This window comes from Macaca thibetana, chromosome 9, assembly GCF_024542745.1.
Source record: "Macaca thibetana thibetana isolate TM-01 chromosome 9, ASM2454274v1, whole genome shotgun sequence".
Lineage (NCBI taxonomy): Eukaryota > Metazoa > Chordata > Mammalia > Primates > Cercopithecidae > Macaca > Macaca thibetana.
In genome coordinates this window covers 83,969,067-83,994,821 of record NC_065586.1, presented here as the reverse complement: position 1 = coordinate 83,994,821, position 25,755 = coordinate 83,969,067, and the positions used below count along the sequence as shown (strand labels likewise).

The 25,755-nt window shown below is 42.2% G+C and overlaps 1 long non-coding RNA gene across 1 annotated transcript; it reads right to left on the bottom strand.

The window, feature by feature from the left end:
- Positions 1–3,302: 3,302 nt before the first annotated feature.
- LOC126963146 (uncharacterized) lies at positions 3,303–22,830 on the bottom strand. The gene is made up of 3 exons (XR_007728963.1): positions 22,760–22,830; positions 22,613–22,677; positions 3,303–3,579 (listed from the first exon to the last, which is right to left on the bottom strand). It is a non-coding gene; the product is annotated as an uncharacterized LOC126963146 (long non-coding RNA).
- Positions 22,831–25,755: the final 2,925 nt, after the last annotated feature.

Sequence of the window (25,755 nt, the reverse complement as noted above, 5' to 3'; positions counted from 1 at the left end):
AGCTCATTACCTACTTCAACTTTAATGAAAATGAATTCATCTTGGCCCACGAGGCCTTGACATCTTGTTCCAACCTAACTGTCCATCTGTGGCCACCCGACCATGTGAACATTTCCCAGTTTCTAGACTTAAAGAGATCTTTCATGACTTTACGTTCATGGGCATGTTTCGACCTCCATCTAGAATACACTTCACTATCACCATGATTACCATGACTGCTACCATCACCACAGCCATCTGACCACTGATGCCATCCCCCTTTTCACCACTCCCACCCACCTCCGCCATCGCTGTCATCACCACCACCACCACCACCATCTCCCATCATCGCCACCCACATCATTCAAAGCCAGCATCACCACCACCACCATCACTGCCCTCCATCACCTTCACCACCAATTACTGCCACCTTGCCACCACTCCCTTAAACTTAAAAAATCCTTCTTCCTCTCTTAAGAGCCAGCATTTTCAAATGGAACTTCCTAAATCCCTCCAGAATTTGGTGCCCAGCCCTTCTCTGAGCTCCAACAGTTACTTGTTCTCCACTACCTGATTGCATCCAGCATATTGCATTGTAGCTTATTCAATGGCATGTCCTTTCTAGCAGCCCATATGCTCTGCTGGACCCCGAACCCTTGCTTGAAAGGAAATATTTGCAGAGAGTCTGACCACAGATCTCAGAGCAATGAGGGTCAAAAGAAAGGGAGTGGACGAGGACTCCACAGAGAGCAGGCTGTGGTGCTTCTCCCCAGGATATGGCTACAAGGTTTCAAGAGTTACTGACATTGCCCCTAAACAAAGCTGTGGTATGAACTGCTTTTGTAGCCTGCCTCTTCTATCTTTCTAGATTTCTCACTTTCATTTGAATTGTCATTAAACAAAATTACATACCACCTATTCAGTACGAAGATTACAGGCATGCTGGGGAGGAAAACAGCCAGACCGCTCTCATGCAGGACTAGAATTGGGTGGGTGGGGCTGTACAGGAAGGGTGTTTGAGGGTTGGGGAAGGTTCCCAGAGGAAGTGAGGTCTAGGCTGAGGTCTGACAGCTGGGTGAGGACTAACCAGGTAAGGAGAGAGGAGAAGAGGTGCTCCATGACGAAGACACAGGTCTTTCTGTTTTGCAAACAAGCCAAGCTTGTTCTCATCCAGCCCCTTACAGTTTCCATACCCTCTGCCTGGAGCCTTCTGCTCCCAGATCTTTTTTTTTTTTTTTTTTTTTTTTTTTTTGAGACAGAGTCACTCTCTGTTGCCCAGGCTGGGGTGCAGTGGCCGGATCTCAGCTCACTGCAAGCTCCGCCTCCCGGGTTTACGCCATTCTCCTGCCTCAGCCTCCCAAGTAGCTGGGACTACAAGCGCCCGCCACCTCGCCCGGCTAGCTTTTTGTATTTTTTTTTTTTTTTAGTAGAGACGGGGTTTCACCGTGTTAGCCAGGATGGTCTCGATCTCCTGACCTCGTGATCCGCCCTTCTCAGCCTCCCAAAGTGCTGGGATTACAGGCTTGAGCCACCGCGCCGGGCCTGCTCCCAGATCTTTACATGGACAACTTTTCTTCACTCAAGTCTCAGCTCAGATGTCGCCTAGGCAGAGAAACCTTTCATTTCCCACTGTCTAGCCCTGTGCTTCTCAAACATTAGCATGCAAAGAAATGACAAGGGGATCCTGTTACAATGCTGATTCTGAGCCAGCAGGTCTGGGCCGTCTTCTGAGATTCTGCGTTTTTAACAAACTCATTGCTCATATGATGTTGTTGACTCAAAGATCATGCTTTGGGTAGCTCTAGCTGAAAATCGTCATGTCTGATTTTCTTCATAGTTCTTATCACTACATGAAATTACCTTGTTCATTATTTTTTTCTAGTTATTGTTCTCATATATACACAAACCACCCCTAGAATATGAGTTCCATGAAATCAGGTATATGTTTTGCCTTTTACACCGTATCCTCAGGACTTGCTTATAGTAATTGCATACCAAATATGAATGAATGTGTGAATAAGTGAATGATTTGGAGTTTGGCCTTCTAGCCCAGGGCTTCACTTCCCTCCCACAACCTAGGCCTCCATCATAGGACATCAGCACTTTGTGCCAAAGACCACTGCAGGAAATCTCGAGAATAAGCCTATGCCATAACTGTGGGTCAGCATGTATTCTTGGTTTTATTGTTCCTTCCTCTTTATTTCACCTCAGCAGCCATCATGAGCTCATCCCAGCCCTGGGAACATGCCGTCCTTTCCTGCTCAACGTCTAATATAAGCCCTTAGTGTTTCTGGTGAAAGCTACTCTCTGCACCTGAACCCTGACACCATGAAATTTTTGGATTCTGCACCATCTCTTCTTTCATCTTTCTGATTTTTCCTAGGCCCTATTACCTATAGCCAACTTAAGCTCTCAAAATTCTTAAAAACCCTTCTCTCTAGTCAGATAATGTATCTCATTCTACTGCTTAAGGAGCCTTTCAACCTAGGATTGAGCATACTTTCCAATTTTTTCATTTTCCAAACTAGCTTTCTGTTTCTAAACACCCTCTTTTTTCTCCCTGCCCCCAGCAGGCACAGATTACCACTGCCAAGCATTAGTGAGCATCGCCTCAAGGTGAAGTACTGTGCCTGGTTTGGGGAACTACAAAGGACAGACATGACCCCAGTCCCTGGAGACCTGAAATCTCAACAAGAGGGAAAGCAGCCTACACACAAGAAGAGAAGTAATATCCAGTGCAGGATGTAAAAAGTGTCCAATGGGTGCTGCACAACGTGAGTGTGCCATGCAAAAACGAGGTGGGTCCAGGAAACCCACTGTCTTGACATCACTTTGCCCTCCTGGTAATCCCCACAGGCTATTCCTTCTTCTTTTACAGCGACTCTTCCTCTCCTCACCTCTAAATGCTGACATGTTCAGGGTTTAGCCATGGAGCTTTTGCTCTTCCATCTATGCACTCTCCTGCTCTGGGAAATCTCAGCCATTTATATGACTTTAAATACCATCTCTATGCTGACAACTGCCAGATTTCTATCTTTATTCCAGACTCTTCTCTGAAAGACAAGGTCACAAAACCAACTGTTTGGTTAACATTACAATGTGGATGTCTAACAGACATCTCAAGCTTAAACTATCCAAAATGGAAGTCTTGGGTTTCATCTTCTCTCTCTCTCTCTCTCTCTCTCTCTTACACACACACACACACACACACACACACAGAGACACAAACATATACATACTGACACACACAACCTCCATTTAAAATCTGTTCCTCACCCAGTCTTCTATTTGAACAGTTGTTTGAAGAAAGGGGGAAAAAATAGAATTATCCTATCTTGCTGCTCCCACATCCAATCTGAATCAGTTGGAAATAAGTGTGGTGATATATAAGCTAAATTTAACTTGCAATGATTTAACCAAATAAGAGTTTGTTTGTTTTTTTTTTTCCACAAGGGAATTCCAAAAGAAGGCAGTCCAGGGTGAGATGGGGGCTCTGGATCAAAGATCATGCTCACTCTTTAATCTTTCTGTTTCCTTCATGGTGACTTTCTCCTCAGGCTTTTTGTCTCTTGTCCTCAAAGTAGCTACTCCAAACGGCATCTGCAATTCAAGCAAGAAGAAGAGGAAGAGCAAAGGGAAAAAATTTGTTTGGCAGTTAAATCCACTTCCTTTTAAAGAGCTTTTCCAGAATCCCCTATGCAGCAATTCCCTCTTACATCTCATTGGTCAGAACTACATCACATGATTACCCTTAGTTGCAAGGGAAGCTGGAAAATACAGAATTTTCTTTTCAGTTAGGCACACTCTTACCCCAAACAACACTTCCATTATAAATGTTACATCATTTATATTCTATAACATTATATTAATAAGGAAGAAGGGGAGAATGGACATTAGGAAATCAATCTGCAATGTCAACCGCAAAATCCATCAGCAAATCCTGCTATTGTCCTCCAAAAACTATCACGAATTCATCTCTTCCTCTCCATCCACACTGCCAACAGTACCATGATGCCTCCTGCCAAGTTACTGCAATAGACTTTTAACTTGCTTCTTCAACTGCCAACCTCCAACCCTTTTCCACCTGAAAGTCAGGTGGAGACTGATATTTAAAGGCTATCTTAGATCATGTAATTCTTCTGTTAAAATTTCTATTACTTGCCACTTCATGAAAATAAAATCCAAGCATTTATCATAACCCGTAGGCCCTGTATGATGTCATCCCTGCCTACTTCTCTAGTTTTCTTTCATCACACTCTTATTCATTCATGCATGCATTCATTCACTCAAACATATTTACTGAGTGCCACTACATTCAAAGCACTGTTTTAGACACTGAGGATAAAGTAGTAAATAAATTAGACAAAAATACCTTCCTTCCTGAAGTTTGCACTCTAGCAGAGGGAGACAAATAATATACAAAATGTATCAGTGAAACATTTAGCACATTGGGTGGTCATTAGTCATCCACTCTGCTCCAGCCTCGCTGAGCTTCCTTCAGTTCCTCCAACTCTTCTAGCTGAGGACCTCCTCTGCCTAAAAAACTCTTCCCTCATCATTCCCACAGTCCTCCCCTTATATACTTCAAGTGTCAGCTCAAAGGGCACTTCTCCTGAGAGGCCTTCTCTGACCACCCATCCTGAAATAGGGCCTCTTTCATCACACTTACCACATTTTGCAATTGGATGGATAGATGGATGTGTGAACTCATATGTTTACTTGCTTACTATCAGGCTCTCACTGAAGATTCACCTGCATAATTGAAGAGATCATGACTATTCTATTCACCATTCTTATCCAAGGGTATAGAACAGTCAGTGCCTAGCAGATGGAGGCCCTTAATAAATATTTGTTGATGGATTAATAAATCAGTGAATGAGTGAAATGGGTGGCAATGGGCCTCTGAAAGGCAATATCAGTACTTCAATAGCAGAGATTGTGGGGAAAGGTTTTCTTAGACAGATGGAACTATATGGGAAAAGCTGAAAGGCAGGAATTAGCACCAGTTGGCTTGGTGTGGTTGACAGTCAATTAGCCATTTTTGACTAGAGTCTTAAGAGATGATATTAGAAGGGTAGACTAGGGACAGATGAGGGGAGGTCTCTAATGCTGGGCCTTACTTTGGGCAGTATCAAAAATAAACAAATAAAGAGCAAACATGCCATCACAGAACAACATCATAACTCTTTGGAGCAGCCTCCAGACCCAACCCAAAGTCATCACAACAAGCACTCAGAGAAATCACTTTGGGAGGCTGAGGCTGGATGAGCATTTGAGGCCAGGAGTAAGAGATCAGCCTGGGCAACATAGGGAGACCCCATCCCTAAAACATATAATAAAATAAAATATTAGCTGGGTGAGGTGGTGTGCACCTGTAGTCCTAGCTACTCGGTAGACTAAGGTGGGAGGATTGCTGGAGCCCAGGAGTTGGAGGATGCCGTGAGCTCTGATTACACCACTACACTCCAACCTGGAGGACAGAGCAAGACTCTATCTCTTAAAAAAATTAATTAATTAAAAATTAAAAGTTATCTCTTCTGATTATAGAAGCAATACATATTTATCATAGAAAATTTTAAAAGCACAAAAAAATAATTAAAAGATTAAGTATTAGTACTATGAACATTAATACAGGCTTTTGTCCAAAAGGGAGCATCCTTCTTCAGGACTCAGCATAGCACATGGAAGGGGTGGCAACACCAGTGACTGCAGAGCTGGGGCAACCAAAACAGATGAATTGCTAACCCTCACTCCAATGAGTCCCTGGTGTGTGACATTGGAAAGTCACTTTATTCCTCTACCCTCAGTTTCCTCATCAGTCAAACATGGATTTTTCTGATCTGTGATTTTTAAAGTGTTCCTTGGGGCTTTGTGATGCCCTTTCAGAACAGGTAAGGGAAAGGGCTCGAACTGTCCTGCCTGTCCTCCCGCCAGCATAGATCCACATTACCTGTTTTCCATGTTGGGTTTTGGCAGAAGTTTGGTAGTATATTGGACTTTTGTTGTTGTTGTTGTTGTTGCTTTCATTTGTTTTGTTTTAAACTACACACCAGGAGACATGAGGTTGCAATTCATTTTTCCAAATATTCAGTAAAGTTACTTCCAACTCTAACTTTTGATGATCATTCTAATTCCCTTCTGATAGAAATTAATATAGTCGTGAACTAGGTGGAACTATAAACTCCTTTTCCTATGGGCCTACAGGAACTTTCCTAAAGATTCTAAAAATATCAAGTCATTCTAAATGGAACAACTTACACCAGCTCATCTATGGCTGTGGACCTTGAACAAGTTGCTTAACCTCCCCTTGCTTCAATCTCCTCATCTGTAAAATGGGGATCATATAACCTACTCTATTGGATGCAGGGAAAATGAAATTGTATGTCACACAAAAAAGTGCCTAGCACACAACAAGGAATAGAGCCGTAGCTTACATTTCCCGACTTCTTACTGTGAGCCAGGATCTGAGCTTCATGTTTGATGTGCATTCCTTCATCCTATCTACACACAAGCCTCTGCAAGAGGCCCTTTTTTTTTAATCACTGTCTATTATTTCCCCATTTTACAGATGAGAAACTGAGGCTTAATGACATTAGATAACTTTTTTCCGTTTCACCCAGAGCTTGGGTTTGAACCCAGGTAATCAGATTCATGAGGCTGTGCTATAAAATGAATGACAGTAAAAACCATAATACTAACTGTAACTCACCTATTTTGAGGGTTTGCTCTACAGGAGAAACTGTTATAAAAGCTTTGTTTCATTTAGTCCTCACATGGATCCAATGGAGCGAGCACTGATTTTACTGATTAGAAAACTGAGACACAGAGACACTAAATGCTATAATATCTCCACTGCCTTTTAAGTTGACTGCTTAGAACTGACTCCAACTCCTCAGGTAGCTTCTCTACTGAACATTAGGAGCCTATGCAACTAATTGTCTAACTGATCCTTCTGAAAAGATAGAATAAAAAGCATCCTCTAAAATGAAAACTCCCAGGGAAGGGGTGCATTAACTCAGAATCTACAACAGCAAAAGGTAATCATCAAAGACTCCCTTCCTTCCCACTCCCACAAATCCAATCAATTATGGGTCCTGCAGTCTCACCTCCTAAATATTTCTCCACTCATTCTTTTCACTCATTCCTACCTTGGCTGCTCTGGTTTGTGCCATTCTTTCTGTCAAAAGCCTCTTGCCTGCTCTCGCTGCTCCAATCTTGACCTCCAACCACCTTGCACCCTCACTCTATACTGTAATTTCCCCCACTAAAATCCTTTTAGTGGCCACCCAATGTCCTGCAGAATAAAGCCCAAGCTCCACATGCCCACATTTGTCTCCAGCCTCATTGCCTAGTGTAAAATGCATATTCCAACATCAGGAAACCATTCATAGGTCCTCTCACCACATGGTCGCTTCCCACCTTTATATATTTAGTATATGTTCTCTTTGCATAGAAATCCTTTCCCACCTTTCCACATGTAGCTAACTCTTTGCTCTTCCTTCCTCGAATAGCCAGGTTAATCCATGTACCCTCCTCCAGGCTCCTAATGAGCCCTGCACTCTCAGCACATTGAGTTAAATGTATCTCCTAACAGGACTGTCTACCCCACGACACAGCACATTTCCTGAGAGCAGGGACAACCGGGGTTTTATTCTTCTCTGTATCCATGAAGTCCGTATGTACGGTATGCAGCATGTAGTAAGCACTCAATAAGTATTTGTTAAAGAATCAAATCAGGCCAGGCATGGTGGCTCATGCCTTTAATCCCAGCACTTTGGGAGGCCAAGGTAGGAGGATCCCTTGAGCCCAGGAGTTTGGGACTAGCCTGGGCAGCATAGGGAGACCCCATCTCTAGAAAAAATTTCAAAAATTAGCCAAGTGTGGTGGCATGCACCTGTAATCCTAGCTGCTTGGGAGGCTGAGGTGAGAGGATCTCTTGAGTCTGAGAGGTCAGGGTTGCAGTGAGCCGTGATCACACCACTGCACTCCAGCCTGGACAACAGAGTGAGACCCTGTCTCAAAAAATAAAAATTAAAAAAGAATCACACCAAAGTCAAGGAATTGAAGATTGTAGTGGACAGTACGTAAATTCTTAGCATGTTTTTAGCTATAGTTGACATTCAGTGAACTCTCCCAAGTTTGAATAATTGGATTAAGCAGCTACCATAAACCATTTGCTATTCTGAGCCTTTACCTCATATCTTCACAGTAGTCCCACGAATTACATGCTGCTACTATTTCCATTTTACAGTTGTGAAAATTGAGAGAGATTAAACAACTTTTTCAGGGCCACAGATCTAGCAAGTAGAAGGGCTGTAGTTTGAATCTGACTCCAGGGTCAAGTTCTTAGCTAATTACCAGAAGACTGAAATGTCAGCCAACAAGTGTATATCATAAGCTCAAGGCAAGAGCTGCCAGTAGTACACACCTGGGGGCAAAAGTATGGAGATAACATCTGTTAGGAAGAAAGCCGAGAGAGACGTGTACTCTATGTCAAATGGCAGGGCGTGGCTGGTGTCAAGAAGAGACAATCCTAAGCCATACACATTGATATGTAGCTCTGATCCTCCAAAATGAGGGATTGCTGCTATGCCCAGGTCCACTTACCCACTGTTTAGCAGTTAAAGACTAAAGCCTGAGTCAAACAGATCTAGGTTTAAATTCCAATTCCATTCATTGCAAATTATTGATCTTCTCCAAAACTCAATATCCTCATCTGTAAACTGGAGATACTTAACCAGTTTTGAGGATTAAATGAAATAATCCAATATATCTAGTGATATATTATTTCATTATATTAAATCTAGTGATATATCATTATATTATATCTAGTGATACAAGTGCCTGACACATAGAAGGCACTGAAGACAGCTACTTTATTACTATGATGTTGACTGTTATCATATAAGCACCGAATCAGAAATCATTCCAGGAAGGGGGAAGTCACACAGTATACATAGGTGCTGGGAATCCATCCCTCCATTTGGGGAATAGGGACACGGTCTGAGAAGACATTCTGAGAGCTGTGTATAGTCAGAGACTGCTGATGGTGCGTGCTTTATAAGTGGGGTGGGAGTAGCCCAGCAGTATGAGTGGTGTGGACTGAGAAAGAGGCCCTGGAAGCTTCTGGTTTCATACTTTTTTATTTCATTTTAATAACTAAGGAATCAGAAATAAAAGGATGGATCAGAAAATCAGAAGTGTTTCCAAAATATCCATCTTTGCCAGTCTTTGCTCAGAGCAACACTGAAGAATAATTTTCTGCTTGGTCCTAGTGAAACGTGATATTTGCATCTTCTGAAGTCTTATCACTGGTCCTTGCAAAGACTAGATAAACCTGATCTTTGCAAAGACTGTTCCTGCCATCAAAGCATGACGAGTGGTGGACTGGGGTGCTATTTAAAAGCCTTATTCATAAAGACTACTCAAGAGCCTCTAAAAATAATCTTGTGATTTAACAAGGCCAGGATTCAAATAAGTTAAATGGGTTGGAATAAGTTAAACAACCGACAGGAAAAGGCTAAAGATTTCCCAGTTGTCAACCTCTAGTGGTGTTGAGAGGAGTCTCGTGACCTACCTCTTCCATATCTAATCACCTAACACAGGGGGTCTCTCCCTCTCCCATAGCAATCCCTCCCTTCTTTTTACCCACCCACCCCCATGCTGTTCACATCCAAGAACACCACGTTGTGCAAATACAGGCATGGATGATAGACAATTTAGTCCCCAAGGATGACTAAACTTGCCTCATTCCCTTCTTTACCAGATTTTTATGAGAAAATCACTTTCGATGTTCCAAAGGATGCCACATTAAAGCATGCTGAGGAGTATTGGTACACCTCCTTGACTCAACTGTAATAATAAAAATAGTTCATTTTTTTTTTTGAGTGTTCGCTGTGTTCTAGGATCTCTGTTGAAAGCTTTTTTCCTTCCAAGTTTTTTATTGTGGTAAAATACATATAACATAAAATTTACCATTTTAGCCATTTTTAAGTGAACAGTTCAATGGTGTTAAGTGTATTCACAATGTTATATAACCATCACCACCACCCGTCTTCATAACTCTTTATACCTTCTAAAACTGAAACTCTTAATCTTTTAAGAGCTTTTTACATAGATTATTCTATTGAACCCTCAAGATACCTTTGTGAGATTGGTACAATTATTAATCCCATTTTTTAAACCAAGGAAACAGAACCTGAGAGATAATAACTAACTCATCTGAAATCACACAGCCAGTAGGAGAAGAAAGTAGTTTTAAACCTACGTGTAATAAAGTTTGCACTTGTACTCTTAATTTAAACCTTTCTACAGTAAACCAATGCAATCTCTTTACTGGCTGCCCGAGAACCAGAGCAGCCAAGGGACTCTGACTTCAGGTTATGTGACTGTAACTGAAATGTCCTCCATCTCTTTGAGATAGATTCTGAAGACAAACTCTTCTCAACTCTTTCTTTTACAAAACCTGCACTTACAGCTGAAAATGTGGAGAGGAACAAGAGTAGAACACCTCAAAGGCTGCCCTGGCATAGGGGAGGCCACACTGCCCTGCAGCTGGTCTTAAGGCTGTCTCGCCATTCATCTATTCAGTCTATTCCGTCTATGCGTTCCTGACAACGCTTAAATCCAAAGCTGCCTCTAGTAGTCCTGTGATGTGTCAAGATGAGAAGTCACCAAACATACGGTCCTTTCCTGGCACCATTGTTTGTATTTGGTTTGAGGGCTTCAGCCTGAGCATGGCAACACCCTTTTAGAAATGTACGGTGCCAGGTCAGATGGCCAGGCTCTGCATGCCATGTAGCTGTGAGTACTACCAGTAACATTTAGAGCTCTGAATAATGAAAAAAAGTGCTGGTCAGATGCACTCTCCGTAATCTCATGTGTCATTTTCTAGAATAAAACAGCAGGTTCTTCTTAGTACATCGTTATCACGTGCCTTGGCACATGACCTCATTTAATCCCCACACCTACTCTACGAGGGCCATACAGACAAGAAAACTGAGGTCTAGAGAAGTTAAGCCACTTGCTCAGTGTCTCACAACTAGTGTCAGGAATTTAATTCAGGTTATCTGATACTCTTACTGTTGACAGTTATTCTGTTCTCCATAATAAAATGAGGTAACCAACACGGCCCAATGCAGTCATTTTCATCAAAGACCCAGAGGCCTCTCAGATTAATACTTTCTTCTAAACCATTCCAGGTATGAATTTTCCCTGCTTGCTGTGATCCAGCTTTCACTTTTTTTTTTTTTCTTTGAGACAGAGTCTCGCCCTGTCACCCAGGCTGGAGTGCAATGGCTCAGTCTCGGCTCACTGCAACCTCCACCTCTTGGGTTCAAGCGATTCTCCTGCCTCAGCCTCCTGAGTAGCTGGGATTATAAGTGCACGCCAGCACACCTGGCTAATTTTTGTATTTTTAGTAGAGACAGGTTTTCACCATGTTGGTCAAGCAGGTCTCAAACTCCTGACCTCGTGATCTACCCACTTTGGCTTCCCAAAGTGCTGGGATTACAGGAGTGAGCCATTGTGCCTGGCCGCTTTTACATTTTTAAAGTAGCTCTTTGCTGGAGGAAGACCTCGCAAACACTATCAAATAATGGCAGTGGTAGATGTCCATGATCAGCTGGTGGAAACTTTCTTTAGTGAGTCCTCTCATTTTGAACAGTGGTGTCCTGAGTTACTCCCAGAAAGAGTGATCCTATCCAAAACTGGATATGTAATATTGAAATGGACAGAATATAGAAGCTAACTTAAATACTTTAATGTTTCCATGAGAGAATTCTTCCCCAGTATGTATCTGGAAACGTATCTTTTTCAGAATCAAAACTCCCAAGAAAAGTCAATTAAGAAATCAGGAAAACAGGAAAAAGTATTATAATTCTACTACAAGAATTAAAGCTTCACAGTCAACACAAAGACATGTATTTGAAGGAATCCACTAACATTGGAGCAAGATGAAAGCCTGTAGCTGAAGGCTAAGGTTGACATTTCCAGGAACTGGTACAGCACACACGGGAGGAAAGTCACCCTAACCTAACCAACCTCGCCTGCAGCTGTGGCCATGTTGTAAGGATGTCTTTGTGATTGTGTTTGTTGACAATGGTGAGTCATTTTGGGGAAAGATATTAATAAATTTATATGCATATATACTTTTAAAAAATCCTATGAGTGGTGTTCCAAAGAATAAAAATTTTTGCCAACAAAATAAGCCCTTAAACTGGTGATTTCAATTTCAAGTGCTACCGAATAATGTTTGCTGGCATTTTCAAGCATTTGAATATTTACTATAGGCTAAAGTTCTTTGTAACTACACGATGAGCATCTCAAATCCGAAAATCCAAATTCTGAAATGCTCCAAAATCTGAAACTACTTAAGCATCTATGTGACACTCAAAGAAAATGCTCACTGGAGCATTTTGGCTTTCAGATTTTTGGATTTGAGATGCTCAGCCAGTAAGCATAATGCAAACATTCCAAAATCTGAAAAAAATCAAAATCCAAAACACTTCTGGTCCCAAGCATTTCAAATAAGGGATACTCAACATGTACTACTAAAATTAATGTTTCTAACTTATTAAATACATTTTTCTTAGATGTCCATCATAATAAGAAATGAATACAAAGAATGTTGAAATATTTTAAGAATAACTTAGGATTTGAGGAATTCCTAAGAATTCCCAGAAGTTTTGATTTCTCACACCCTCAAAGATTAATACCTGTTGAAAATCTGGAAACACCAGAATTCTTAAATAAGATGGTAATAATGAAATGCATCCATTTGCACACTCAAGAGACCATTCCTTTTAGCTTTCCCAAGCAACAGCAGTAGTCCCTACCCAAGTCATCCCTCTAGCTGATTGCTAACATGTCATTGCTGATGTAATCTCTCAAGCAAGAAACATAGGATCAGTTATGAATTCCAGAGGGCTTACTGCAGTGCATGGAAGGCTGCTTTTGATGAAGTGATGTCATACTATCAATATCATCTATCTATAGGTTATTAGAAGTTCAAGGACCAATAAAAGCAAGATAAAACCAAATTTAAAGCCAAAAGGAAAAAGGAACCAAGCTCTGTTTTCCAGAGATAACATGTAGACTTTAGACAAACTTTTCCACCCAAATTTTTGCATCAAAGGTCAGGAGAAAAGCCTCTCCCAGTAAATTAGACAAAGAAAAAACCAGAACCTACCATACTATGTAAAATCAGAGGAGACAGGGACCTCAAAGAACATCCCCCACACAGTGAACACAGAAGGCTTCCTGAGAAATATGCAAAACTCCAGTAAGTACAGGACAAAAGAGAAGCTGCCAAAATAAGAACCTCCCTCATTTTTGTACCTCCTGCCCCTGGTTTATGGCAGACATTGAGCTGGAGAACACCTCGTCATAGCCCTCTCTTTTATATGGGAAGTGTTACTCCTTTAAGAAAGGATGACTCCCTTTATGTTTTCTATATAAACTTTACTTATGCATCTTTTATACCTTTTCCCTCACTGAACTTGAGCAACCCATTCACTTGCTTTGTAACTGTCTATAGAGGAGGAAAAAAAAGAGAAAAGAACAGAAAAAGGAAAAGGAAAAGGAAAGGGGAAGAGAAAGGGAAAGGGAAAGAGAAAGAAAAGAGAGGAGAGGAGAGGAAACGAGAAGAGAGGAGAGAGAAAGAAGGAAGGAATTGGGGGGAAAAAAAGTTGTTTGAGATCAACAGTTTACCAAGAAAACTTCACTAATTGTGGGAGAGAATTGTCTATGCATGGACATTTTATGAATTTCTCCATTTACAAATGCACCCTACTCACAAAGCTAACTACTTTAAAGTTCTTCATGCAGCTACTACCAAAGATAGACCTTTAAAAACAGTCAATTACCTTTGTAGAAGGACCCATGCCAACCTTTTCTCAGCCCATTCAGCATGAGTGTGTGTGCTGCCAAAATGTGGTCTTGTGTAGTTTTCTTTTCATTTCATTAACAAACCCAAGCTTTTCTTCAGAAAAGATGTGCTGATGGCACTTTTTAAAGAAACAAACAGTAGCCTTCACAAGACACTCCCCAATTGCAGTAGCAAGCAAGGACTCAATTAGGCCCCACACTCATGTCCCACCAGAGTGGCCAGGACGCATGGTCCAGGCAGAAGAATTTCATGTTTATTTTGTGGAAAATGGGAAATCCTTGGAAGATTGGCATAACATTCCCAAGGAAGTATTTTTGGAAAATAGATTTGTCTTGAATGGAATAATATAGTCATCCATCAGCCAGTCGTTGGCCCATTACCAAAAGTACCTGCCTACATCCACTTCTATAAAAACATAATTTCAACTTTTACTTTAGATTCATTCAGAAGGTACATGGACAGGTTTGTTACATGGGTACATTGCATGATGTTGAGGTTTGGGGTACAGATGATCCTGTCACCCAGTTAGTGAGCATAGTGTACAATAGTTTTCAATCCTTGTCCTCCTTCCTCTAGTAGTCCCCAGTGCCTATTGCTGCCATCTTTATGTTCATGAGTACCCAATGTTCAGCTCCTATGTATAAGTGAGAACATGTGGTATTATTATTAACTACTTTAATGTTTTTAGTCAATTTTTGCATATGAGGGTAGAGGCTGCAATATACTATTGTATACATTGTGGAGAAGTAGGAAACTCAATGGAAGCCAAATATATAATGGACAGAATGATGCATGGACAAGTCACTGGCACTCTCTGAACCTCAGTTTCCGCACCTATAAAATGGGGGTAATATACCTACCACATGAGAATGAGTATAAAATGCTCAGCACAGTGCCTATCATATAAACAATAACCTCAAATGTTAACTAACATTATTATCATCATTATCGTCACTACCTACTACCACCACCATGTCGTGGCCATCGTCAGCATCCTAGCAGCAGCAGCAACATAGCGCTACCAGAGCAAGCCTTCGCATCGTCTCTTGAAATCCCGCTCCCCAGGCAGATCCTTACTGTTCATCACAGAATTTCTCAACATGTTCTTCTCCAGTATAGAGGAGATCTAACCAAGGGAAGGGGCTAAGAAACGGTGTGTCGAAAAAGTCTTAAATATTGAAGAAGGCTGAGGGTATTGAGGAGGGAAACAAATTACTTCAAACACAATGACAATTCCCAGGAAATGTAAATTGGTTGGACACCCTTTATGTTATTCAAGCATTCCTTATAGATATTGATTCACCTCATCTCATTTGGACCCCTTTGCAAATGGCGGCTGCCAACAAATATCCCTGGTTAAATACAACTTAAGAGAATTGCTCAGAAATGGGCATGTTCCATGCTCCTGCCAGGACAAAGTTAAGATCATTTGTTCCCTACTCAATTCATCTTTGACCCCCAAACACATTCTTCAAGAGCAATCTTCCTCTTTAGAAGTTCCTCTCTTGGGTTTTAGAGAACTTTTTGGCTTGAACTCTTTCTAAAATTAAAGCCAACTGCTGTTAGCTCTCAGATGCAGTGATATTTCACTCTGGCCAGGGCTGACTATCACAGACGCATCCCAAACCACATAAGTTCTTATTGTTTAAACTGTCTTAAGCAGCTGTTAAAACATACCCTAAGATATCAAAGCCACTCTAATTAACTTCCTGCTTCTTTGGGACTTCAAAGTCTTTCAAAAAGTTTTAAATAGGGTTTTTATAGAGAATTTGACCTAATATTTGAAGAAAATTTTGCAAGCTTGCCCAAGAGACTCCAACTTCTCCTTCCTTCTTCCACTCCCATTCCCTCCTCACCCCCCAGAATCTTAGCGTTCTAAGACTAGCTGTGAGAATTGAGGAGAAATTGTAAAATCCGCCATACCAAAAAGGTAAATCTCTTTACTCACATCCATGCTACTTCTCAGGGTGGTCACTGACATCCCGTGTAAACGGCCCTCCCTGTGACACCCCTTCTCAACTTGGCAACCCTTTGCCCATCCCTCAAACCAAATATTCTCTGTGAATTGCCCCTAGCTCGCTCAGCGTGAGGGCAGTGCTCTCTTTTCCAGCGCCCACACAATCCCCACATCTCTGCTTGGCTTTTATCACAATGAATTGGAATGTGTCCATTTACGTGTCTGTCTCCCTGTCTAGACTATGAGGTCCATAGGGCAGGAACTGTTTTGTATTAAGCTTTGTGCTCCCACAGCCTAGCACAGGGCTCTGCAAACCCATGAACAGGACTCAATAGATGTCTGATAAATGACTGAGTCCCAACTCATTCTGGGGGAGTTTGGGTTGTATTTTAACGTATCCATTCCTTATTAGTCTTTGACCTCAGTCCCCAGGTTTTCCATAAACATCATCTTAAAGGCATTATACCAAGGGAATCGCTGCTCTGAGAAACAGTGTCATAAAAATTAGCTAAAACTTGGAAATAAGGCAAAAGTGGTGAGTGACACACCTTTCCAAGTCCTCCAAAGAATTTTCTAGGAGAATATACTTAGTTCATATCATTGCTTCCCAGTGACTAAAGGTCTCTGACTTAGTGAAGTTCTCTATTATCTTGTACATTTTTGTCCAGTAGAAACACTGACCATTTCTGTCTGCTGCAACATATAACCTCAAAGATTTGTGGCTTGTTGGGCATTAACCAGTTTATATCTAACCCAGCAATCTTATCCTAATAATTTTTTTTATTAAATTGCCTATAAATATCCTTACTTCTTAGTCTTTGAACAGGGTACACCATCTTACTGGTTCCCTCATTAATTAATGAATTAAATAAAATTTTTGGTGGCACAGGCTTGTAGTCCTAGCTACTTGGGAGGCTGAGATGGGAGGATCACTGGAGCCCAGGAGGTCAAGGCTGCAGTGAGCCATGATCACACCATTGCACTCCAGTCCAGGTGACAGAAAGAGGCTCTGGCTCAAAAAAAACAATTTTTTTAAGTGCTTCTTTTGCATTTACCTAAATCAGATTTTACCTTTTTAATAATTTTTTTAATAAAACTCATAATCCACAGTGACAGTACAAAACCAAAAGGTCAACAGGGTAGGTCCCATGGAGTAGCAGAGAGGCCTAGGCTGGGTGTGCAGGAAGCTGGCTCTGCTAGGAACTCTCTATAACCTCAAGGACCTCCCTTGTGCTTATCTGTCACAGAAGGACAATATCCTAAGCTCACTGTATCCCTCACAGGGTTACTGAGATAATCAAATGGATCAATTTACTTAAAGAGCTTTGGAAGAGACTAAAGTACCAGTCCTGGTGGGGCATGGTGGCTCATGTCTTCAATCCCAGCACCTTGGGAGGCCGAGGTGGGTGGATCACTTGAGACCAGGAGTTCAAGACCAGCCTGGCCAACACGGCGAAACCCTGTCTCTACTAAAAATACAAAAATTAGCCTGGCATAGTGGTGCGTGCTTGTAATTCCAGCTACTCGAGAGGCTGGGGCACAAGAATTGCTGGAACCTGGAAGGCAGAGGTGGCCGTGAGCCGAGATTACACCACTACACTCCAGCCTGGGTGACAGAGCAAGACTCTGTTTCAAAATAAATAAATAAATAAAGTACCAGCCCACCGTGAAGCTCTTATAAAGGAAGGCCAGCTTTTCCCCTAGAAAACAATGGTGAGAAGGACAATACATGGAAGGAGACCAGAATGAACACAGATAGGAAGGAGCCGCTGCCATCCCACCCCACCCCTCGAGCCCCAGGTTGAACCACTGTCAGCTCCTGCCTGGACATCGGCAAGAGCCTTCTAAAGCATCCATTCTTGCCTCCATCCCTATCCAGTCTCCAAACAGCAGCAAGTGTTCTTTCCAAACTGTAGGAAGATCATGTCAAGCCTCTGCTTCAAGCCCTCCAGAGGCCCTCCAACATTCTTAGGATAACGTTCACACATCCCTCTTGGTCCACAGGGCACTGTGCAATCCAGCCCCATGGCTACTTCTCCAAACTCATCTCAGGGATTTCTCATCTTCACTCTGTGCTCCGGCTTCACCCGTGCTGTTAGGCTCCTCAGGCAGGCGTAGGTCTCTCACCTCAGGGCTTTTGCACTTGTTGTTTCTTCTGTCGTCCCCATCCCGCTTTCTTCATATTACTGGCTTCTTTTGATGTTACCTTAAATTTCACACACACACCCCAGAAAGAACATTCTTGCCCACCCTTGCCAGAAGTATATCTACCATGATTCTCTCTCTGGCTCTGTTCTTAGTACTCTCCAGCATGGGAAGATATTTATATATGGTCTGTCTTCCCCATCAGCAAGACTGCCTTGTAGTTGCCCTAGTGCCTGGCACATAGGAGGCGCCTGATACATATTTGTTGAATGCATGAGGATAAAGGCACAAGATATCCAGCTGCCTCCAAGTAGCGGAGGTCATGCAGGGTGGACATATTTCTGAACCCCTGCAATGCAAGTTCCTGAATCCCAAGTACATATTTCAAAAGACTGTAACCAAGAAGAAAACTCTCAGGCTTGCAAGGCGTCAGTTCAGTGCTGCTTTCAAGAACAGGGCTCCTCAGAAACGCTCTGCCTAAGGAACAGCAAGTAACAACAGGTCTCACCAGCACTTCATTTCGTAACTCCAAAGATATCGAATCACTTCATGAGAAGGGAACAGCCCTTCCTACCAAGAATGAAACATTACCCAGAAACACGACAGCATCTGTACCCAAGGGCTAGGCTTGAAGCAGATGAAAACAACAACCAACTGGAATTCACGGATGTTTCAACAGCACACTGGGGAGAGAAAATCCCAGGCTGCCTCACAGGATTCTGCTCGAGGTTTGCTTCAGGGCATCCAATTACACAGCTCCCTCTCCACAAGCCTTAATCACAAGCCTTAATAAGCTCCCTTTCCAGGGGCTTAGGGCTTTACAGTGTCTGTGATCACTCTTGCCAGCCACTCCAGTGGCTGCAGCATGAGGCCCGTACCTTCAGGATGCTCCCATAATGCCCTGGGCGGTGCCGGCTCACCTCCATGAAAAGATACCTTCAACAAGCAATGCTGCCTAAGAGGTGCTGGTTAATAGGGTGCTTGTCTCCATTCACATTTTTCATATCAAGGATATCAAACAGCAGCAAAAGAGGTCATGGTAGCAAAAAGCTATTTCTGGGAAAAGCGTCTGATGGGGGAAGGGCCCAAAAAGATTTCATTCACTATGTGACTGGCCCCGTTGAGTTATCTGGAAATCAGAGGCTGCTGGAAACCTGCCCCTGGAAGTCCTTCCCCACAAAGGCTTGTGGCCAACGGGAATGCTAAGGCAGGGATGCCAACAGGGCTTTCTTGCTTTGGGGGAAATATTAGGTTGTAGCCCAAGATAAGTTCATTCTCAGCAGCTGGGCAGAGAATACTTATCTTCAAGTGTTTACCTTTTTCAGATGCAATAGAGTTTTTTTTCTGCACCCTTCAACCTGCCACCCGCAATCAAAGGCCAGGCTGTGGCCTTCACAGCCAGGACCTCCCAACCTGTGCAACCTCTGCCCAGACACCCAAGTCCTATCTCAGGATTCCAAGTTGAAGAGTTTCTCCTATCACTTCCAACCCCTTGCCTCCGTGAAGAAGTTCTTCCCCGAAACGCAGCAAACTCTTCTTGAAACTCAGACAACGACACGAATGAGCTTGTCGCCATGCTTTGTTTAACTTTTTTTTTCTCAGAAATATTCTTGTGGCCAAAAATAGAACATTTTCCGTTCCGGGGAACAAACAGCATCCATGGGAATTAAAGTAGTGCCTCACGCCTCTCCAGAAAATTCCTGCACGCACACTCATGCACACATAAGCTGCTTGCAAGTTCCAAAAAGTCGCTTTCTGTAGGTACAGCGGTGAACAGGAGCCAAAAGTCCTCTGTTTATTTTCTATCCAAGAAAATTGCCAGATAAAAAACACAAGGGCACCTCAGGGAGGCTTTATAGGAAAAATCTAACTTAATCTGGTGTAATGATTTTGAAAATGGCCCCATTGTCCACCCCTCCTCCTCTCACCACTATCCTAGAATTTGTCTCAATACTCACTCCTCTAAAATTCCAAAACGTCATGGCCTTTATTCTGGCAAGCTACTGTTGGATGGTTAGCCGTGAGGTTTCTCTAAACTTACGCCTTCGATGGAATCAGAAATGACACATTTAGGAAAAAATTCTCAATCTTAAATACTGAACTAGGTAAAATGAAGCCTTGTGTAAAATGTCAGAAAAATAGTAATCCAGAAATTAGGCTACTAGCACAAGATGCGGCAGTATTTTATACACTCTTACGTGTCCTACAAATTTATTATTGTCAGCATTTCCATAATCCTCTTTAATGAGACTTACATGGCTACGATGACATTTCTTATTTTTACGTTGGACTATGCAGCCCATTGACTATCCGCCACCTCTCCAAAACAGGGATTGTATTAGCTATGAGGTCTGCAGGGGCTATGTGGTTTTTGTTTTGTTTTGTTTCTTTGATGTTGTTGTTGTTGTTGTTTTGGAAAAGGAGTCTTGCTCTGTCATCCAGGCTGGAGTGCAGTGGCACAACCTTGGCTCACTATAACCTCCGCCTCTAGGATTCAAGCAATTCTTTTGCCTCAGCCTCCCAAGTAGCTAGGATTACAGGCGCATGTCACCATACCCAGCTAATTTTTTGTATTTTTAGTAGAGACGGGGTTTCACCATGCTGGCCAGGCTGGTCCTGAACTCCTGACCTTGTGATCCGCCTGCCTAGGCCTCCCAAAGTGCTGGGATTACAGGCGTGAGCCACTGTGCCCAGCTGGGGCTATGTTTTTATATGCAGTTGGTAAGAATTTAGAAATGAGGATAAGCAAAAGGAAAGGTCCTTTAAAATAACTGGATCTATTGCTGACACCAGAAGTAGGAAGAACTAATAAGCCAATGTAGGGACAGTGAAGGAAAGACCAAGAAATGGGACAAAGCATAAGAATAGGGGAGGAAAACAGGAAGTAAGAGACAGTTAAGAATCTGAACATCAAACACTAATTGATGGGTGAGTGGAGGTGAACCAAAGTAAACTGACTGACCCAAGAGGGGCTGTGGGAAAACAAGTATGGCAAGAGAGAGGGGACAGGAAGGCCAAAGGGAGAAGGAGGCATATAGTCTAGTAGTTAGAGAACAGTTATTTACCAGTTGGGTTACGTTGGCCAGTTCACCATTCTGAAGCTCAATTACTTGGTATATTAAGTGGAGATACTAGAATCTCATGCAGGAGCATGTGGATTAAATGAGTTAATACAGAAGATGCTTAGAACAGTGGATGGTTTAGAGTAAACATTCAGCAAAGGTTAGCTATTATTACCAAAAGACAAACATATTCCATATTTCCATCAGAGAACATTTGCTTATGAGCTAGACCTTCAGTTATACTGTCCTTGAATTCTTCTAACACATATGGAAGCACAAAAATTATGAGGGAGCTGCGAACCCAAGTGCAGGTGAAAGAGATTACAGGATAGTGGTCCAGATGCTGACAAGTACTTGCAACAATTAGCCCCCAGAGATTGAACGAAAGGGAATTCGTAGCCGAGAATTTATCACAACCACTGTTCCCATTTTCAACTTTGATACTTCATTCAGTCAACAAACATCATGCAAGCAACTCTTGAAGCCTGCACACATTTGGTCTCGCCCCAGCTTATCTTTCTGGAATCAGCTTGAGCCCCTTCCACCAACCTCACCATTTTGTAGCTGCACCAGGGTAATTATTCAACAGACATTTCTTGTTCTTATGATCCTGCCCTCCTGCATTTGCTCAAGTTGTTTGCTCAAACTGGAATTTCCTTTCCTATTTCTGTAGTCTAGCAAGATATTAGTCATCCATGCAGGCCAAATGTTATGTTGGTTTTTGTGCCCTCCCTTTTCTTCTCCCCCATTGTTCAGCAGGATGAATCCTCCTCACCTCAGTTCTCTTGGCGTACAAGTGGTAAATATTAATACATACACCTCATTGTGGATTGAATTGTGTTGCTCAAAGATGATATTGTGAAGTCCTGACCCTTTGTGTGTTACCTTATTTGGAAACAGAATCTTACAGATTACAGAAGTAATCAAGTTAAAATGAAGTCATTAGGGTGGTCCCTAATCTGACTAGTGTCCTGATAAAATAATAAAACTTGGAGGCCGGGTGCAGTGGCTCGGGCTCACACCTGTAACTCCAGCACTTTGGGAGGCCGAAGAGGGTGAATCACTTGAAGTCAGGAGTTCAAGACCACCCTGGCCAACATGGCAAAACCCCGTCTCTACTAAAAATAAAAAATTAGTCAGATGTGGTGGCACACACCTGTAATCCCAGCACTTTGGGAGGCCCCGTGGCTGGCAGATCACTTGAGGTCAGGAGTTTGAGACCAGCCTGACCAGCATGGTGAAACCCTATTCTACTAAAGATACAAAAATTAGCTGGGCATGGTGGCACACGCCTGTAGCTGCTCTAGAGGCTGAGGCAGGAGAATCGTTTGAACCAGGGGAGCAGAGGCTGCAGTGAGCCAAGATTGTGCCACTGCACTCCAGCCTGGGCGACAGAGCAAGACTCCATCTCAAAAAAAAAAAAAAAGAAAGAAAGAAAGAAAAAGAAAATTTGGACACAGAGACACATGTACAAAGGAACGACACATGGAGAACTCCAGGGGTAGGTAGAGGATTAGAGTGATGCATCTACAAAGTCAAGGAGCCACCAGAAGCTGGAAGAGAGGCATGGGCCCGACTCACCCTCACAGCACCCAGAAGGACCCAACTCTGACATCGCCTCGATTTCGGACATCTAGCCTCCAGAGCTGTGAGAGAATACATTTCTATTATTTAGAGCCGCCCAGTTGTGACACTTTGTTAGGACAGCCCTAGGAGACTAATCTGCACCTCAACCACAGCACATGCTTGGTCTCCATGGGAGATCCCTGAGGTCAGGAACCGAAGAGCATTTGTCTCCAGATTCTCAGACCTCTGACATCATCTGGCAGGTAAAAGGCTCTCTAAACTCTAAATTCTTATTAAGTAACTCTCTAGGAGTCCACAGTCTAGACCAGGGGTCAGTAAACTCCTGGCTTGTGGGCCAGATCTAGCCCACTGCCTGTTTCAGTAAATAAAGTTTTATTGGAATACAGCCACGCTCATTCGTTTGTTTTGTCTATGGCTGATTTCACACTAAAACAGCAGAGTTGAGTAGTTGCAACAGAGACCATATGGCCTGTAAAACTTAAAATATTTACTCTCTGGCCCTTTACCAAAAAATTTTACTGACCCCTGGTCTAGAAGGAAAGAAACATAAATGAAGCATAGCAATAGACTAAAATCAGTTCTATAATATAACACAGATAGGTGCAGAGAAAAGAATTATGGGTTGAATCAGTATTTATAGAGAAGATGACATTTTTAAAGTGAGAGTCTAGTTGGAAAAGTCAAAATACATCATTTATTCCCTCTATTGTGTCCTCTGAACTAACAACCTTTACACTAATGGTTGCAGAGTGGTTGAGGGCTGGAGTTATAGAGCTGGTTTGGGGGAAAACAATGATGGGTTCATTCTCTACCTATTGAGTTGGACTGGCCAGTGGCATACCCAAGACGAGATGTCCACTCACTAAACATTGCTGAGAAGTCTAGGTCAGAGGCACAGATTTGGGGCTTAAAACAATACAGATGAAGCCCTCACAGGAAGAGAGAAGCTAACCCAGCAAGAGTAGGAGGTGAGAAGACAGTTGCACAGGAAATTCAGGGAACTTCAGAACTTAGCAGCAGCAAAGGAAGAGGAAAAGCCCCTGAGGGGCCTTTTTACAGAGAGGAGAGACAGGAAAAAAGAGGGAACGCTGTCCCTCGGGCCCAGGAAAAGAAGGTCCAGTAATGTCCAGAGGCCAGGAGAATGAATCCAATATATTTAACAACCAAGAGGCCAATGGCCCGATGTCAGTCATTTCAGCTGCTCATCACTGGCACAAGTTACTCCTCAAACTGAACCATAGGAAAAGGGAACTTCAGTTATCATGAATAGTAAACAATAGAGACTAAGAGAAAGAAAAACAAAAATCAAGAAAGGAGATGGAGAAAAGCACAGAAATTGAAGATTACAGGGCTGAAATTAACACCTCATCCATGAAATCTATGTTATGCTTGTTCTCTATCCATTTCCTACTTTATCTAAACTCAACAGAGCTAACTGAAAAAACAAAGAAAATTCTTCCATTTGAGACAGCGTGGATGAATCCAGAGGACATGATGCTGAGTAAAGTAAGCCAGACACAGAAAGACAAACACTGCATGATCTCACGTACATATGATTCTAAACAAATCAAACTCATAGAAACGGAGTGTAGAAAGGTGGTCAGGGGATGCAGGATACGATACAGGGAGGAGATTTTGGTCAAGGAGTACAACATTTCAGTCATAAAAGAAGTTCTGTAGATCTAATATACAACCTGGTAACTACAGTTCATAATACTACACTGTATGCTTGAAACTTGCCAAGAGAGCAGGTCTTAGGTGTTCTAATCACAAAAAAAAAAAACAAAAACAAAAACAAAACAAAAAAAAACTGTATGAGGTGAAAGATGGGTTAATTGTGAAATCACTCCAAATGTACACATATAATTGTCCCCCCTTATCCAAGGGAAATATGTTCCAAGATCCCCAGTGGGTGTCTGCAACCACAGATAATGCTTAGCCCTACATGTACTATGCTTTGTCCTGTACATACAGATCTATGATAAAGTTTCATTTATAAACTAGGCACAATAGGATAGTAACAATGATAACTAGCAAAAAATAAAACAGTTATAACAATATACTATAATGAAAGTTATACAAAGGTGGCCTCTCTCGCTCCTTCTCAAAATATCTTATTATACTATATTCATTGATTTGCAGACCTCAGTTAACTGTGGGTAACTGAAACCATGCAAAGAAAAACCATGAATTAGGGGGAACTACTGTATATCAAAACATCACATAGTACCCCTTGAATATGCACAATTTTAATTTGTCAGTTGCACCTCAGGAAAGCTGAGCAGAAAAGAAATAAATTCAACAGGGCTGAAAATTAATCAAGTGCATATGATTCATTCTTTTAGACAGCCCAGAAAATTCGATAACTGACTTAAAGCACATTAACAGGTTTTAAAGTAATCCCAGCTACAAATTATTGACTGCCCGCTCTGCGCCAGGTGCTGCGCAAGTCGCTTTAGATGGATTACCTCATTTGATCCCCACTAAAACCCTGTGTGGCGAATATATAGTAAAGTATAATTTATGACTTTTAGATGAGGAAGTTGAGGTTCAGAAATATCTCACAGCTATACACCATTCTGGGAAGGAGGAAAATGGGGAGCAGAGAAGAAGGAAGGGAACCAAAGTTAATATTTATAAATTGTTTACTCTTTGTAAGTATTACTGTAAGAATTTTAAATACTTTGGCTCATTTCAGCCTCACAATAACCTATATGGAAGAGGGAATGGCAAGTAAATGAACTTAAAGAGGTTGCCAAAGGTTAGAAGTGAGTGAAAAACTGGGTTTCCAGAGACATCTCTCAGAATTCAGAAATGAACTAACTATGGAGCTATGTGAAAGTAAGATCAGTCTAAAGTCAATGCTAAAATAATACAAAATAACTCTGGCTGCCTTCTAAGACGTTTCTGAAGAGTTCCTCTGACCTTGAATGGAGGAAAACAGAACCATCCTCCCCTCCCCCCAGCTCCTGCAGTCCACCCACAGGAGAGGGAAAGGCCCCAACGAGGTGACACTGGCTTGAAGCTCCCCCTCTGTGTCATAAGGGATGGGACCACATGACCCTGAATTCCTTCCAGAATTAAGCATCAATGTTTCCAACCACATGATAGAATCTGGCAGGTAAAGGGACTGCAGT